Below are 17875 nucleotides of genomic sequence, written 5' to 3'. Positions count from 1 at the left end.
CAGGGAGAAAAAAATAGGCAACATCCAAGAGAATGAATATTGATTTTGGCTTCAAACTTAACCACACACACACACACACACACACACCCCACACACACACACAGTATTTCAACTGTTGCTGAAACTTGAAAACCATTGTTTTTATTGTTGCTGATGACAATGAGGACGGTGTTCACTACTGTGGAGCACACATTTCACTTTTGTGTTTGAAAATTGTGCACCATTGGTCGACTTTTCTAAAGCAGGTTTTAAAAACCCAGCACTATTTCTTCGGACCATTTACAACTGCCCTACTTTTGCAGAGAGAGCGTTATCAAATGTAATATGGGTCAAAATGTGCTTATGATTAGATTCTTTGCATGCTTTATAATTCTTGTCCAGTTCTAGCCACAGATTCCTTAAAGGTTGTGGTTTTCCTTGGACACATTCCCTTTACCATCCTGTTTATTACAGTTAATTTCCTCTATCCTTTTCCCAGATTCTTTGTTCTTTTAACTCGTAATGCAGAGTGATGTGTTTAAAAAGTTAGAAAAGTTTGTAGATCTGAACAGCGATGTTATGCAGGGCAAAAAGAAATATCCCTTCCCAGCTGAGTCCAGTCTGAAGATCTGGAATGGCAGAGCCCTAATCAGGTTCCATCAGAAGGATCAGGACAATTAACTTCAGGTTTCCTTTCTCAGCTTAAGGTGCTTTGTCTTACCATTGTTATTCTCTTTCTCTACTGAGATGTTCTGCAGGGCTTTTGGGGTTTTTTTGTTTGTTTGTTTGTTTTCCCTGGGGGGGAGTACTGGGGATTGATTCAACCCCAGCTCTTTTTTTTATTTTTTAAGACAGGTTCTTCCTAAATTTCACAGTGAGAGCCCCAACTATCTTAGTTTGTTTGTTGTTGTTGTTTTCCCCCAACTATCTAGTGACTGTGATTGTTAAAAAAAAAAAAAAAGAATAAAATTTGATCTAAGTACTGGTGATTGAACCCAGGGCCTAACACATGCTAATCTAGTTCTCTACCACTGAGCTATGTCCCCAGTAATTTTCATTTCATTTTGAGACAGGGTCTCAAAAGTTATCTAGGCTGGCTAGGTGTGGTGGGGCATACTCTTAACCCCAGCAACCCAGCAGACTGAGGCATGAGGATTGCAAATTCAAAGCCAGCCTCAGCAATTTAGCAAATCCCTAAGCAACATAGGGAGACCCTGTCTCAAAATAAAAAGAGCTGGGGATGTGACTCAGTGGTTAAGCACCCCTGGGTTCAATCCCCAGTACCCCCCATCTCCATCTCCACCCCCCAAAAAAGAAGTTATTTAGGCTAAACTTGAACTTGCAGTTCTCTACTTGAGTTTTAGAAGTTTCTGGGATTCTGACATGACATACCTGCCTAAAGTTTTTACACTATGATATTAACAGATACTGATATAGGGGTTTGGATGCCATTTTGTAGGCTTTTTTTCAAGCTGATGGAATGATCCACCTGATATTTTGTTCATTTCACTGGATGTAAATGTTTCCCCAAAAAATTTTTGGGCCTGGGGCTGTAGCTCAGTGGCAGAGCGTGAGGCATTGGGTTCAATCCTCAGCACCACATAAATATAAAATAAAGGCATGCTGTCCATCTACAACTACAATTTTTTTTTTTTTTTTTAAAGCCAGACATGGTGGCACACACCTATAACCCCCAGCACTCAGGAGGCTGAAGGCGGGAGGATCACAAGTACAAGGCCAGCCTGGGCAACTTAGCCAGTCTCTGTCTTGAACTTGAAAAATAAAAAGGACTGGGGGTGTAGCTCAGTGGTAGAGTACCCTTGGGTTCGATCTCTAGTGCGGAAGGGGCCTGGACCCTACTTAGTGGTGCTCATGCTGAAAGTTTGGGGGTGCAGTGTTGTTATGGTTTACATATGAGGTGTCCCCTAAAAGCTTACGTGTGAGAGGATGCAAGAACATTCAGAGGTGAAATGATCAGAATATGAGAATTGTAACCTAATCAGTAGATTGATCCACTGATAGTGATTAACTGGGTGGTAACTGCAGGCAGGTGGGTGTGGTTTACATTTTGTCCCTGGTAAGCAGATCTCTCTCTGCTTCCTTGCTGCCATGTGTGAGCTGGTTTTCATCTACCATCTTTCTGCCTTGAGCACCTCATCTTGGACCCAGAGCAATGGAGCATGTAGACATCTAAGGACTGAGACCTCTGAACACCAAATGAACTTTTCCTCCTCTAAAGTCATTCTTATTAGATGTTTTGGTCACAGTGACACACATACACAAAAAAAAAAAAAAGAAAAGAAAGAAAGAAAAAGAAAAAAAAAACTACTAATACAAATGTCTTCCCATGCAATTTCTTAATGCTGTGTACTTTTGTTGCCAAAAGCTAGGTCTTTATCCCCAAAGCCAACCCAATAACAAAGATATGGTTTTGAGAAAAAGGAAAAAGTTTTATTGCTTTGCTAGCAAAGGAGAAACACAGGGGACTCCTATCTCAAAGGCTCTGATTCTGCCCATCTGAAGAACAGCAGGCTTTAAAAAAAAAAAAAGAGAGAGAGAGAGAGAGAGAGATGATTCAGGAAAAATGAGATTAGGGAGGAGAGATCAGGAAGGTGAAGATCAGGGAGATCAGGAAGAAGAAGTTTATGGAAAAGAAGATCAGGGAGGAAAAGGTTAGAGAGAAGAAGGTTGGGAAAAAGAAAAAAAAAAAAAAAACATGTAAGTTTCAAAGCCACAGGGAGAGATGCATCAGAAAGTAAGATGATGCTTAGGGAAATGGGCAGACAATGGAGATGTGATACAGCAAGTAGAACAAAATGTAATGCTAAAATCAAGGTAGGTAGTTCACTGTATCGTTCTTTCCAAATTCTCTATATGTTTGAAAATGTTGGGCAAACTCAGATTTATTATTAACCCTTCATAACCAGGATCCCCCTCCTAAATTGTAATAGAGCCACTCCTTTGGAATTATCTTTTTCTCCCGCTATACAGCCTCCTGGCTCTCCATAATTCCTAATCATTTTGCAAGGTTTATGTCCTCTTCCCTTTGCCCAGCAACCTAAATTCTAAAGGAGCGCCTCATCTATTTGGTTCCAAGTAATCTTTAGATTTACAGGACCCAGAACATTGGATGACTTTTGTAATTTCCCTCCTTGTCCTTTAGTTCTGTAAATTACTGTAAAGTAACCTGTCTGGGGCTGGGGATATAGCTCAGTTGGTAGAGTGCTTACCTTACATGCACAAGGCCCTGGGTTCAATCCCTAGCACCACAAAAATAAAAAAGTAACCTGTCTGTCTAAAAAGAACCCAGGAACTACCCCCAGGGAGTAGAGATCCATTGCCTTTGTTCTAGAGAAGAAGAACAAAAGAAGATAGTCCAGCAACCCCAGGAGTCTGAGGCAGAAGGATGCAAATCTGAGGCCAGCCTCAGCAATGTAGTGAGCCTTTCCATAAATTAACAAGAACCTGTTTCAAACTAAAAAATAAAAATAGGCTCAGGTTGTAGCTCAGTGATGAAGCACTTGTCTAGCATGTGTGAGGCCCTGGGTTCGAATCTCAGCACCACATATAAATAAAAATAAAGTTGAAGTTCTATCAATAACTAAAAAAATTTAAATAAATAGATAAATAAATATTTAAAAAACTGAAGGATTAAGGGTGTAGCTGTGTAGTTCAGTGGCAAAGCACCCTTGGGTTCAATCCCCAGTGCAAAAAGTAAAAAAAAGAAATTAAAAATGAAGGAAAAGATTGACAAAGACCCCACTCAGCACATAGTCTTCCTGCCCTGCTTCTCTTTTCCATTCTTATAAAAATCCTTTGTAAGATGGACATCATTACCCTAGGTATATGTAAGACTGCACATATGGTGCGATTCTACATTGTATACAATCAGAAAAATGAAAAGTTGTGCTCCATTTGTGTACAATGAACAGAAATGCATTCTGCTGTCATATACCTAATTAGAACAAATTTTTTAAAAAAAGAAAATTCAAAATATATTTTTAAATTGAAAAAAAAAAACCTTTGTACAACTCACCCCCCAACCCCACCCTATCCCCCAAGATGTACCATCCATTTTCTTCAGGTCCAGCCCTTGAATAAACCTGACTCCTTTCCACCAACTCTCCTCTCCCAAGTGTTGGCCTTTGAGCCAGGGGTTGTGGCACACACTTGTAATCCCAGTGACCAGCTCCAGCAATTTAGGAAGGCCCTAAACAAACTACGGAGATTCTGTCTCAAAAAGACTTGGAAATGTAGCTCAATGATAGAGCACCCCTGGGTTCCATCCCGGGTACCAAAAACAAAAACAAATAACAACAACAACAACAAAAAAAAAAAGTGTTGGCTTTGGAGGGCAGGCAGCCCAGACTTATTCTCGTAACAAAGCCACCCTCAGAATTCAGGAGGCAGGCTTTTTGCAGGATGTTTTGAATCAGAAGTAGCCAACCTCATTTTAATCCTCCCTGAAAACCATCAGTGTCTGAATGGTGGATGGCTTCTGACATCTACTGAACATTATTTTTCATTATTCTCCCTGCTGCCCGACCCCCCCACCCCCAGCATCCATACTGCCTTAGGCTAAAGGCCCACAGTTTCCAGGCCTATTCAAAGTGTGTTATAAGCACCAGGCAGGGAATTCTCCATGGTAAAGGATTCGGGGAGCTTGCTGCCTCCTCCTCATCAGGCTGTTGAAAGCATTTAATAAGCTCTTCCGATGCACAGTGCACTTTTAAGAAGTGAACACCAAGAAGATAAAAGGCAGTGTCCTAGTTTACTAAGTATTTGCCACTTTTCTGCCAGGCACAGTGGTGGCACATGCCTGTAATTCCAGAGATTCCAGAGGCTGAGGCAGGAGGTTTGCAAGTTCCAGACCAGCCTCTGTCAGCAAGACTCTGTCTTGAAATAAAAAATAAAAATAAAAAAGGTCTGGAGATGAAGCCCAGGGGTAGAGCACCCCACTGGGTCCAATTGGGGGTTAGGGGGGCAAACATAAGAGAAAGATTTAAAAAGAGACACAGAAATCTCTTAAAATTAGTTGCCTTTTACAGGGCACTCTTGTGAGAAAACTTACTCTACCACCACCCCCAGCTTTGATACAAGGGATTAAACTCACGAGCACTTTATCACTGAGCTACATCCCCAGCCCTGCAGCCCCCTTCTTTTTCTTATAAAATATTTTATTTTGAGACAGGGTCTTAGTAAGTTACTTAGGGCCTTACCAAATTGCTGAGGCTGGTTTTGAACTTGCAATCCTCCTGCCTCAACCTCTCAAGTCATTGGGATTATAGGCATGCAAGACCATGCCACAACTTCTTAACTGATCTCTCTGCTTTAACCCTAATTTTCTCTCCACAGAAGAGTTTTAAAATTGTAATTGCAAACCTGATGCTGATGACACAATTCCCTGCTTAAAACCCTCCAATGATTCTCTCTCTCTCTTTTTTTTTTTTTCCCTAATTTTGAGATAGGGTCTCAATAAATTGCCCAGGCTGTTTTCAAATTTTCCATCTTCCTGTCTCAGCCTCCTAAATTGTTGGGATTACAGGTGTGTACCACCATACCTCCTAATACTTAAAGCACAGTCTTGACTTCATGATATTAAATAATGTGGAGCTGGCAAAGCCTACTACTCCCTGTGGGCAGCGCAGATGGTCTTCAATTTATGATGGTTTGACCTATAAATCTTTCACTTTACTATGGTGCAAAACCATACCCATACACTCATTCTACTTTTCACTTTTATTAGAGCATTGGATAAGTTACATGAGATAGTCAACACTTTATTATAAAGTAGGCTTCGGGAAAATAAAATAAAATAGGCTTCAGTGTTAAATAATATTACCCAACTGTAGGTTAATGTATTCTGAGCATGCTTAGGGTAGGCTAGATTTAGCTATGATGTCGGTAGGTTATGTATTAGATGCATTTTCCACTTGTAATGTTTTCAATTTATGATGATTTATTGGGACATAAACCTACTACAAGTCAGGAAGCATCTTTATTCTTCAGCCAAACTCAGGAAGTTCTTTCCTATTGAAACCCCCCCGAGTTTGAAATGAAACTCAATTATCTGCTTCCAATGGCAGGTGGGATCTGTGTAAACTGCAGGCTTCTGCCGCTGAGAAAGCCTGTTTAGGAGCTAATCATAGCAGGGAATGCCTGCTACAGTCCCCTCTGAGTGTCCCAGCTGGCAAAGCCATATTCTTTTTTTTTTTTATCAGTATTTTTAAAAATATTTTTTAGTTGTCAATGAACCTTTATTTTACTTATTTATATGTGGTGCTAAGAATCAAATCTAGTGCCTCACACATGCTAGGCAAGTGCTCTACCACTAAGCCACAACCCCAGCCCAAAGCCATTCTTTTCTACTACTAAGGAGCAGTGAAAGGCATGCTGCAGCTTTTTTTTTTTTTTTTTTTAAGTACCAAGGATTGAACCCAGGGGCACTGAACCACTGAGTCATATCTACTGCCCTTTTTATATTTTATTTAGAGACAGGGTCTTCATGAGTTGCTTAGGGCCTTACTGACTTGCTGAGACTGGCTTTGAACTTGTGATCCTCTTGTCTCAGCCTCCTGAGCCACTGGGATTATAAGCATGTGCCATGTGCCCAGTCATGCGCAGCTCTTGCCCTCTAGTATCATTGCAGACCCCAGAAGCTCACCACCAATTTCTTTTCCAGGTCTTATCTCATAAATTTGAAGAATGAAATTAACTGTTATCTTCTAGTTGGCTATGCCCTTAGGAAGACCCTGTCTCAAAATAAAATATATTGAAAGAAAAAGTTTGGGAACTTTCCAGTAACCTTCATTCAGGTCCACCCCAATTCCACCCCCCCACACTCCCCCCACCCCCCCTCCACACACACACATGAAAGTTTGGCTGGAATGTTTGGAATATGTGTGGAATGTTTGATTATTTTCCTGGAGTGGTCTTTACATTTGAAAAAAAAAAAAAAACTTTAATCCGGGCCTATTTACTATCCTAACTTATTCAGTGCCTCTGAGATTCTGCTTTTACTATCTGGTGTGGACACAATGTGGCTAGACCCTACTCATACAGTATCCAGTGCTCAGACATGCCTTTCCAACTCAGAAAAGCAAGTTTTTCCAGACACTGTGGAACCTGCTTATAATCCCAGGGACTCAGAAGGCTGAGGCAGGAAGATCAAAACTTTGAGGTCAGCCTCAGCACTTTAGGGAGGTAGCTAAGCAGCTTAGCAAGACCTTATCTCAAAATAAAAATAAAAAGGGCTAAAGATGTGACTTAGTGATTAAGTATCCCTGGGTTAAATCTCCAGTACAATAAAATAACAATTAAGGGGAGTTTTATTTTTCTTGGCCTTCTGATTTATTTATTTATTTACAGTGCTGAGAATCTAACTTAGGGCCTGGAGCATGCTAGGCAAGTACTCTACCTGGAGCTATACTCCCAGATCTGCTTTGTATTTTAATTACTAATACATACACTTGCTGTGCCACTTTACCTACCATTTGCAAAGAAAGTACAATGTAAATAAGAGAAATGAAACCTGTTTCTTTTTTTTCCCTCTAAATTCAAGCAAAATGACTTGCTGTTTTTCTAAAGACATACATAATTATCTATTGCTTTAAGCAACTGAAAATTATATATGCAAATTAAATTTCCAAAGAACCAAAATTTGGTATGACCTAGATTTTCCAGAATGATCTGAATATCATGAATTTTATTCTCCTTAATGCCAGATAATTGTTTAAAATATAAGGGATTCTCATTCTCTACTGTAAAAATGTATGTGTGTGTGTGTGTGTGTGTGTGTTGTGTGTGTGTGTGTATATATATATATATAATTTCACAAATTAGGGGGAAAAATTTCTCACAAAAGATTTGTAGTTTAGGGTCCAATTACTGGAGAAAACTGGTTTCATTTTTTAAAATTCCTTACTGGCTGAGCATACCAATGCTGGCCCTTTATGTCAGCAAAGTACAGATAACTATGTGCCAACCTATGAAACCGGTTATATATCAGCAACTACAAAGAATGAAGTATTCGATATGTAATGGGATATTCTTCTAAACCATAATTTTATATTGTTATGAAATATTTTAAAAATATAGAAAAGTAAAGTGATGTAGTATCTATATTTGCCAAGCATATCCCCCTCCTGCCCCTCTTGGTATTAGGGACTGAATCCAGGGGTACTTAACCACTAAGCCACATTCCCAGCCCTTTTTATTTTTTATTTTGACATAGGGTTTTGTTAAATTGCTTAGGGATTCACTAAATTATTGAGGCTGGCCTCAAATTCCTGCCTCAGTCTGCTAAATTGCTGGAATTACAGGGGTGTACCACCATGCTTGGCTAAATATTGTATATTCTTCAATTAGTTTTTAAAGTAGCATTTCTCTTAAGCTCAAGCAAGAGGAGCCCCAACTCTGGGACACATAGTTTAGGGAGTTCCTCATGTCATAAACATTCAAAAGCAGGTCGGTGTGGGGGTGGCTGTCACTTGGTATGAGTACCAGACAGGGCAACCCTGTAAACCTAGACAGTCACCCTTCTGCTTAGCAGTCTGAAAGCCCCAGGGAGACACACTTCCTCACATCTTTTGCCCTAGATCTTCAAAACAAAAGGCACCCATGATGGAATGCTGGATTTTTCGAGGAGAGAGGCTGGGCTTTGGAGTGCAGAAAGGGTTTGAGTGGCAGAAGTGCTTAGGTAAGAGAAAAGACAAATTAATTAACTTGTCAAATCCTCCTTCTTAGCATGAATGCAAAGGATTCTTGCATAACAAAGTATTGTTTCCCAGAGTGCCAAGCAGCCATTTCTTGCTTCTCTTTGTGTTCCAATTCATGGTTCTGAAGATCCTCATAAATTAGCAGTGTTCAGTAATTTTGCAGAGTGTCTGAGGAACATTTTGTAATATGAATTCATTTTACCCTTAAATTTGTATGTATAGAGATCTAAACATTACACATGGGTAGTACAACATAGATTCTTTCATTGGCAAATTTGGTAAAACTATTTAAGAAGACCCTTACATTTTCTAAAAAGCTAATGAGATGTTCAGTTGTTGTTTTGGGGTGTTTTTGTTTTGTTTTGTTTTGTACCAGGGATTGAACTCAGGGGCATTCAACCACTGAGCCACATTCCCAGGCCTATTTTATATTTTATTTAGAGACAGGGTCTCACTGAGTTGCTTTAGTACCTTGCTTTTGCTGAGGCTGGCTTTGAATTCACAAACCTCCTGCCTCAGCCTCCTGAACTGCTGGGATTACAGGCTGAGGCAGGAGAATAAATTGAACCCAGGAGTTTGAGATGAGCCTGGGCAACATATTGAGACACCATTTCAATAGCAACAAAACAAAAAATAAATAAATAAAAGAAACAGAAGAAAATAATAATAATTTTGAAAAAAAGAAAATCCTAAAAAAATTAAAATGAATAAAAAATAAATAATAGAAGTACTGGGAGCGATGTGTGGCAATGGTGGGGATTCTGTAAATATTAAGGGTCCTCTTCTCCTTTCCCCAATGTTCTGTTTTAATTTCCATCAGATTAAATTCTATTTCCCCTCCTTCAATCCCCACCTTCCACCTTCCACATGCAAAACATACATGTCCTATTAGGGATGTGGTTGCTTTATGAAAACAGGTCTAAAATATGGAAGATATGAAAGCCAGCAAAGCTGAACGGAGATATTAATAGGTAAAGCCAGGTGTGGTGGTACACACCTGTTATTCCAGTTGTTTGGAAGCATGAGGCAGGAGGATTGTAAGTTTGAGGCCAGCCTGGGCAGTGAAGTAAGACTGTTTCAAAAATTTAAAAGGGCTGGGGATGTAGCTCAGTGCTTGTCTAGTTGTGGGAGACCTGCAGTCCATCCCCAATGCTGCAAAACAACAGCAACAACAACAAAACAAAAACAAACGAAAGCTTCAGGATTGTTAGCACTACGGGCTAACATCTGTACATCTTCAAATACACCTGGCATATTTTCATAGCTGGAATCCATTTTCTGAGGTGCTTTGTGAGAAACTAAACTTTGCTATAGCACCCACCAATAAGAAAATAAGGGGGGTGGGAGAGGGAGCGCACACCTGTAATCCTAGCTGCTCAGAGGCCGAGACAGGAGGATTGAGAGTTCAAAGCCAGCGTCAGCAATTTAGTGAAGCAATAAGCAACTCAGTGAGACCCTGTCTTTAAATAAAATACAAAATAGGGCTGAGGATGTGGCTCAGGAAGGAAGGAAGGAAGGGAAGGAAGGAAGGAAGGAAGGAATGAAGGAAGGAAGGAAGGAAGGAAGGAAGGAAGGAAGGAAGGAAGAAAAATACAGGGGCTGGGGTTGTGGCTCAGTGGTAGAGCACTTGCCTAGTATGTGTTAGGCACTGGGTTCGATTCTCAGCACTGCATATAAATAAATGAATAAAATAAGGTCCATTAACAACTAAAGACATATTAAAAAAAAAAAAAAAGAAAATACAAAGAGCTAACAGGCCAAATATGGTGGGACAGGACCCTGTTCCTGGCGACTTTGGAAACAGGAGGATCATAAGTTTAAGGCCAACCTGGGCTATTTAATGAGACTCTGACTCAAAAAAAAAAAGAAAAAAAAAAGTACTAACAGTTTGTGTGCTACTTTTTTGCAAAATGAGGTATCAGTCTTTTTTTTTTTTTTTTTTTTTTTAGAGAGAGAGTGAGAGAGGAGAGAGAGAGAGAGAATTTTAATATTTATTTATTTTTTAGTTATCGGCGGATACAACATCTTTGTTTTATATGTGGTGCTGAGGATCAAACACCCGGGCCGCACGCATGCCAGGCAAGCGCGCTACTGCTTGAGCCACATCCCCAGCCCGAGGTATCAGTCTTTACCAGGACGGAAAAAAAACAAAAACAAAAACAAAAAAAACTATTATTTTTATTTTAGAGATAAGTACGTTACAGTTCAGAGAAATAAGGAGCTTACACCATCTCTGCAGCTCTCAACACTTTAATTTTAGCCAATAACAATTGTGGTTATCATTTATTGAGAGCCAGGGTCTGAACATGGGTTGCAAATATTTTTATCTTCATAACAACCCTAGTTGGGAGCATTTAGGAACTCCATTTACAGATAAAGAAACTTTAGATCAGCACCTATAATTATATACATGTAAATAGAGAAAATAATAGTAATGGATGCAGTGTTTCTATTGCCCCTCCTGATATTTTGTGGGGGTTTTTTTTTTTTTTTTTTGGCTATACTGGAGTTTGAACCCAGGGGCACTTTAACCACTGAGCTGCATTCCCAGCCCTTTTTATTTTTTACTTTGAGACAGGGTCATGATAAATTGTCCAGGCTGATCTTGAACTTGCAATCCTCCTGTCTCAGCTTCCACAATCACTGGGATTACAGGTGTGTACCCTCAGCTTTTAAAAATGTATTTTAATTTTATTTGTTTGTTTATTAATTGTGGTACTGGGGCTTGAAACCAGAAAGCCTCTACTACTGAGTCACATCCCTAGCTCTTTTTATTTTATTTTTTTATTCATCTGTTTATTTATTTTGGTACTGAGGATTGAATTTAAGGGCACTTTACCACTGAGCTACATCCCTAGCCCTGTATTTTTAATTTTGAGACAAGTCTCACTAAGTTGCTGAGGGTCTTGCTAAATTGCTGAGGCTGGCCTGAAACTTGTGATCCTCTTGCCTCAGCCTCTCAAATCACTGGGATTACAGGAGTGCACCACCACCCGTGAAAAACTAAATATTTAAGTGCTCAAACGCATTTTAATTTACTTTTTAAAAAAATTTATTTAACAAATATTTATGGAAATTTTACTGCATGGCAGGCATATCTGTCTTAAGTCTCTGCATTGCCTCAGATTAAAATGGCAAAATCGAGGCAAGCAGGAAAAACCGACATCAGTTCAATAATCACACAAATACACCATGAAAGACTCAAACAAAGACAGAGTCTCAGGAGTTATGGGAGCATTTGACAAAGGGTAGAGGATTTGCATTAGGAATCAGGAAAACTCATTTCTGTTGATGCCAAAGCTCAGTTCATGAGAAACGAAGAATGAGCTAGAATTTCCTGGTGCCAGCAGAGGGCAAAGCCTTTGAGGTGGAGGGATAGCATGGCCCGTCCTGAGCTGGGCAGAGTGTGCCCAAATTTGAGGAACTTTCCAGAAGGAGACAGTAGAGAGAACTGAAGCTGAAGGATCAGGCTTTGACCAGGCCCTACAGGTCCTGGATGATCAATATCAAGACCTTTGACCTGTACCTAAAAGCAGTGGATAGATCTTGAAAGGTTTTCTGCAGAATGACCTGATTGGAAAATAAACTCAAAAACAAAACAAAACAGAGAAACTTGGCCTTTTACAAGGGCCTCATTGTTCCCTGTTCCTTCCTTCCTTCCTTCCTCCTTCACCAGGCAGGCAGGTGACTCTCTCACACACAGAGCTGCTGCAGCTGGCCTCAGAGACAGTCACTCAGAACAGACTAGAAGTGCTTGGTCCTAGGCCCAGGGATGAATGGAGCTAAACTGTGTTCTCTGCTGTAACACTCTGTGCGTTCTCTCTGTGTGTTTCTGCCATTAAGTAAATACTGGGGTATTTATAAGAACTGTCAGAAAACCACCCACACCCTTTTCTCTGCCATGGGCCCAGAAGCTCTCAAACAGTAACATTCTGTACTAGAGTCTTGGTGATGTCCAAAGAGACAAGCTCCTGAAGTAATACTAAATATAACTCTCTTCCACATAGGCTGGTGCCTGCAGCCTCAGCTTTTATAATCATACTTGTGGGACACCTAGGAAATTTGAATTTAACAGGTGGTTTCAAGCAGAACAAGGACAGCTTACTGAGGAGGCTGGTGTTCAACACTGGGGAGGTTGGTGTTCAATATTATTTAGTCTGGCCACATTTCATTCATATATATATACACACATACATACACACACACACACACATGTATTTTTTTTTGTGTGTGTGTGTGTGTGTTACTGGGGATTGAACCCAGGGCCTTGTGCATGCAAGGCAAGCACTCTACTAACTGAACTATATCCCCAGCTCTTTTTTTTTTTTTTAATATTTATTTTTTAGTTTTAGTTGGGACACAATACCTTTATTTTGTTTATTTTTACGTGGTGCTGAGGATGGAACCCAGGGCCTCACATGTGCTAGGTGAGTACTCTTACCTCTGAGCTACAACCCCAGTTCCATCCCCAGCCCTTTTTATTTTTTTTATTTTGAGACAGTCTGATTAAGTTGCTGATGCTGGCCTAAAACTTGCAATCCTTCTGCTTCAGCCTCCTGAACCACTGGTTCTGTTACACTAAAAAAGCAGCCACAGACTGTACATATATGAATGGGTGTGATTGTTGTTCCAACAATTTTTTTTTTTTTTAGTACCTGGGATTGAACTCAGGGACACTAGACCACTGAGCCACATCCCCAGCCCTACATTGTATTTTATTTAGAGACAGAGTCTCACTGAGTTGCTTAGCACCTCGCTTTGCTGAGGCTGGCTTTGAACTCACGATCCTCCATCTCAGCCTCCCGAGCTGCTGGGATTACAAGCGTGTGCCAGCATGCCTGGGTCCAATAAATTTTTTTCCAATAAAATTTTATAACCAGGGGTCTGGGGTTGTGGCTCAGTGGTAGAGCGCTTGCCTGGCATATGAGGCCCTGGGTTTGATCCTCAGCACCACATAAAATAAATAAATAAATAAAATTAAGATATTGTGTTCAACTACAACTAAAAAATAAATTTAAAAAATTTATAACCAGTCCTATGTGAATTTTATAGTTTTCACATCATAGGCTATCATAATTCTGATTTGTTCCCACTATTTAAAAATCTACAAATTGCTGGGCATGGCAGCACACACTTTTAACCCCAGGTTCTTGGGTGTTGGAGGCAGGAGGATCACAAGTTCAAGACCCACCCGGGCAACTTAATGTTTCAAAATAAAAAATAAAAACAGCTGGAATATTGTCAGTGGTAGCATACCCCAGGGTTCAATCATGAGTACTGCAAATAAATAAATAAATAAAAATTAAAATCTAAGAGTCATTCTTAGCATGTAGGCTGTATAAAAATAAATGGTAGAAAATAAAAGCAAAAGAAAATAGGTAGTGGAATCCAGTGTGGTGGTGCAAAACTGTGATCCCAGCTACTTAGGAGGCTGAGGCAGGAGGATCCCAAGTTTGAGGGCATCCCAGGACAATTAATAAGACTCCATCTCACAATAAAATAAAAAAATAAAGCAAGTGATGGAACATACTGGCCCAGGGGCCATAGTTTGCAGATCTTTGAGATAGGACCATCTTCAATTTATAAGTTGGGGCAATGTTAGGTTGTTTTCTGGCAGGACTACATTGATTTCTTTTTACCTCATCAGTAATGTGCTGCATAAGAATTCTCATGACTTTCACATCCTCACCCAGATTTGAATAGTTAGACTCAAGGTGCATTGTGCCAATGTGGTAGATGTGATAAATCTGCATTTTTTCCTGATTCTTATTGAGATAGAGTAATTTGTCATGTTTATTGATTAATAATTTCCTCTTGTGAGGTCTCTCTCAAGTCTTCTGCCTTTGGGGAAAAAGGGAGTGTTTGTCTTTTTATTATTAATTTGTACAAAGTATTTATGACTTTACATATTCTGGATTCAAATGCTTTGTTAATTATATGAATTGTGAACATCTTCTTGTGGAAAAGTCTCTCTTTTGTTTTCTCTCTTTGGTCCTGCTGGGGATTGAACCCATGGCCTTGTACATGGAAGGCAAGCAGTCTACCAACTGAGCTATATCCCCAGCTTCCTCCTTGTGAGTGATTTTCTTTGGCCTCTTTTATGGTAACATTCATCCTTATTAAATCCAAGAACAGGTGAATTTTTTTTAATCTTCTTGGTAGAGTTTTGTACTTTTTACATGCATTATTTTTTCAAACTTTTTGTGCTGGGAGCCATTAGCCAAGTAGGTATGACAATTTCCTTGCCAGCGTACCCCATGTTGCTGACATGTTGCAGCGACATTGAATGTAGGTGACCTTGCTCAAGGACCAAGGCAGATTAGGGTGTTCCCGGTTTTAAGATAATCGTGTTTAGGGCGTTCCCAGTTTAGGTTCCAGGTTTAAGGTTTAAGATTATTTCCTCCTGGGAATAGGGCGTATCCTGCTGCCTGAGTTCCCCTTGAGTTCTCACGGGATTCAGACAGTATATTTTGGAGATAGAAGCCCAGTGGATGTGGATTTGGGCAGAGAACGTGGATTTGGGCAGAGAACGTGGATTTGGGCAGAGAACGTGATTGTAGACGGCTGGTGTGAGTTCGGGAATAAAGAGTTGCTGTTTGAATCTACAAGCTGTGTGGTGGCTCGTGATTGTGTGCCCAGCCAGACTGCGGCATTTGTGCCCAGCCAGACTGTGGCATTTTTGTTTATTTGTTTGTTTGTGCTGCCGGGGCTCAAATTCAGGGTTTTGGACATGCTAGGCAAGCACTCGACCACTGGGATACATCCCCAGCCCTTTTAATTATTTTCTATTGAGACAAGGTCTTACTAAATTGCTCAGGCTGGCCTCGAATTTGGATCCTCCTGCCTTAGCCTCCCCAGTAATTGGGATTATAGGCCTATGTCACCAGATCTGTAAGGTTTTTTTTTTTTTTTTTTAATGGTAATGGGGATTGAAACCAGGGCCTTGTGAATGCTAGGCAAGCACTCTACCAACTGAGTTATATCCTCAACCCCTGTCAGGTGTTTTGATTGTCTGTTTGTTTTGAGAGAAGGGTCTTCTTATGGCTAGGTGGTCCTCCTGCCTCAGCCTCCCCAGTTGCTGGGATTACAGGTGTGCCCCAACAAGCCTGGCTTACTTTTTTTTTTTTTTTTGTTCTAATTATATACATGACAACAGAATGCACTTTGATTCATTGTACACAAATGGAGCACCATTTTTCACTTCTCTAGTTGCACACCCTGTGTGCAATCATATATGTACCAAGGGTAATAATGTCTGTCTCATTCCACCATCTTTCCTAACCCCATGCCCCTCCCCCCCTTGCCCAATCCAAAATTCCTCCATTCATCCCATGCCCCACCCCCAGGCTTAATTTTCAATAAAATGAATAACACAAATAAAATAATCACTTAGTAGGTAGACAAAATTTACACGCAATAAATATAATTCTGAAAGAAAATAAGCTGTTGGGATTTCACATAGAGATAACCTACCCTGGTTCTTGGGAAGTATTTCAGGACTACTTGTTCTCTATTTTTGTCTTTGCAGGGAGAATTCAACATTGAGTGATAAGTTAACTTCTATAAGAGATTCTCATTCTACTCCAATCACCATCTGGCCGGGGAGCTGCATGTGGAGGTGAGATATGAGGACTGCAACTGGCCTTTGAGTCACCTGACCCACCCTAGGAGCTAAAGCCTTCATGTCTCAGCACCAGCTTGAAGGAGAGGTCTCAAGTCCTTCCCATGCCTACTGTGGCCTCGGGATGAGGCAGCTGCTAGAAATAAATATACAGAAACTGAATATCTGGGGGGACTCAAACCTCAGTGAATAAGAAGAGCAGATTAAAATAGTCCAATGCCATATCCTATCAAACTGGCCAAGATTTGTCTAATGACTACACATGGGCATGGATGGAGAGAACAATGAAGCCAAGAAGCTGGAGGAGCTAGCAGAAGCCGAAAGAGGCAGAGCTTTGTCAAACACCAATTTTATACAAAAAAGAAGAGGAGGCCAGTAATGGGCCTTAGGGGATCACTTCCCATTGCTCTAAGGAGGGGAACCAGACTGGAGGTAGGTAGAGAAGTGGAAGGCAGGTAGCAATCTGAGAAGGCTATTTCAGTGCCTGGGATGGTGAGAATGGATGAGTAGAGGGATGTTACGGAGAGAGGTCTGACAGGTTTGGTGACTGTGTATATCCTGAGAGGAAGAATTGGGCGGGGCAGAGTGGGGGTGGTACCTGTATCAGTAGGGTTCCATCAGCACGGCAGAACTCTAGGGGTCATGGAATTAAGGATTTATTTTTAAAATCAGACCATATACATTTGGTGGGAAAACTGGGCTTTTGAATATCTGGAAAGAAGGCTTGGAGGATCAGAGAAGTCCTTAACCCAGTCAGGCTGAAAAGCCAGGGGTGTCTAGCTTCTACTAGGACCAGGAAGGAGTGGCTAACAGTGAAATCTAGAGGAAGAGTTTGCCTCTGTGGGTCCACAGGCAGTTGTGGGCTGATAAGCCTGGGCTGCTGTTGATTAACAATGTCTGCAGTTTGGAGGAAAAGCCAGAGGCAGGGTAATGGGGAGCAGAGGACAAGCTGAAACCTGCCAGACCCTACTGTATCTATGAGTAAACGCATAGGATGATGACAGCATTCAGATATGATGTCCCCAAAAATCTCATATGGATTCTTTCCTTGAAGGATTCTAACCTGGAACCACAGAGGAAGAGGGATTCCTGGGAAACATAATTTCCAGCTAACACAGGTGATGATAGAAGATTCTGGAGGAAATGATAGCATGGTAGCAAGCTCCTTTTATTTTTTTCCGTGGTGCTAGGGATTGAACCCAGGGCCTTGTGCATGTGAGGTAAGCACTCTACCAACTGAGCTATATCCCTAGTCCTCCTTTTCTTTTTCTTTTTTTTTTTTCTTATTTATTTATTTATTTTGGTATCAGGATTGAACTCAGGGGTGCCTAACCACTGAGCCACATCCCAGCCTTTTTTGTTTTATATATATATATATATATGATTTTGAGACAGGGTCTTGCTTAGTTGCTTAGAGCCTCACTAAATTGCTGAGGCTGGCTTCCAGCCAGCAATCTTCCTGCCTCAGCCTCCCAAGTTGCTGGGATACAGTGTGCACCACTATGCCTAGCATGAGACAGTACATTTAATGAATGCTCCTTCCTTTAGAAATTCCAAA

This window comes from Marmota flaviventris, chromosome 1, assembly GCF_047511675.1.
Source record: "Marmota flaviventris isolate mMarFla1 chromosome 1, mMarFla1.hap1, whole genome shotgun sequence".
NCBI classification, from domain to species: Eukaryota; Metazoa; Chordata; class Mammalia; order Rodentia; family Sciuridae; genus Marmota; species Marmota flaviventris.
This window is presented reverse-complemented; position numbering follows the sequence as displayed.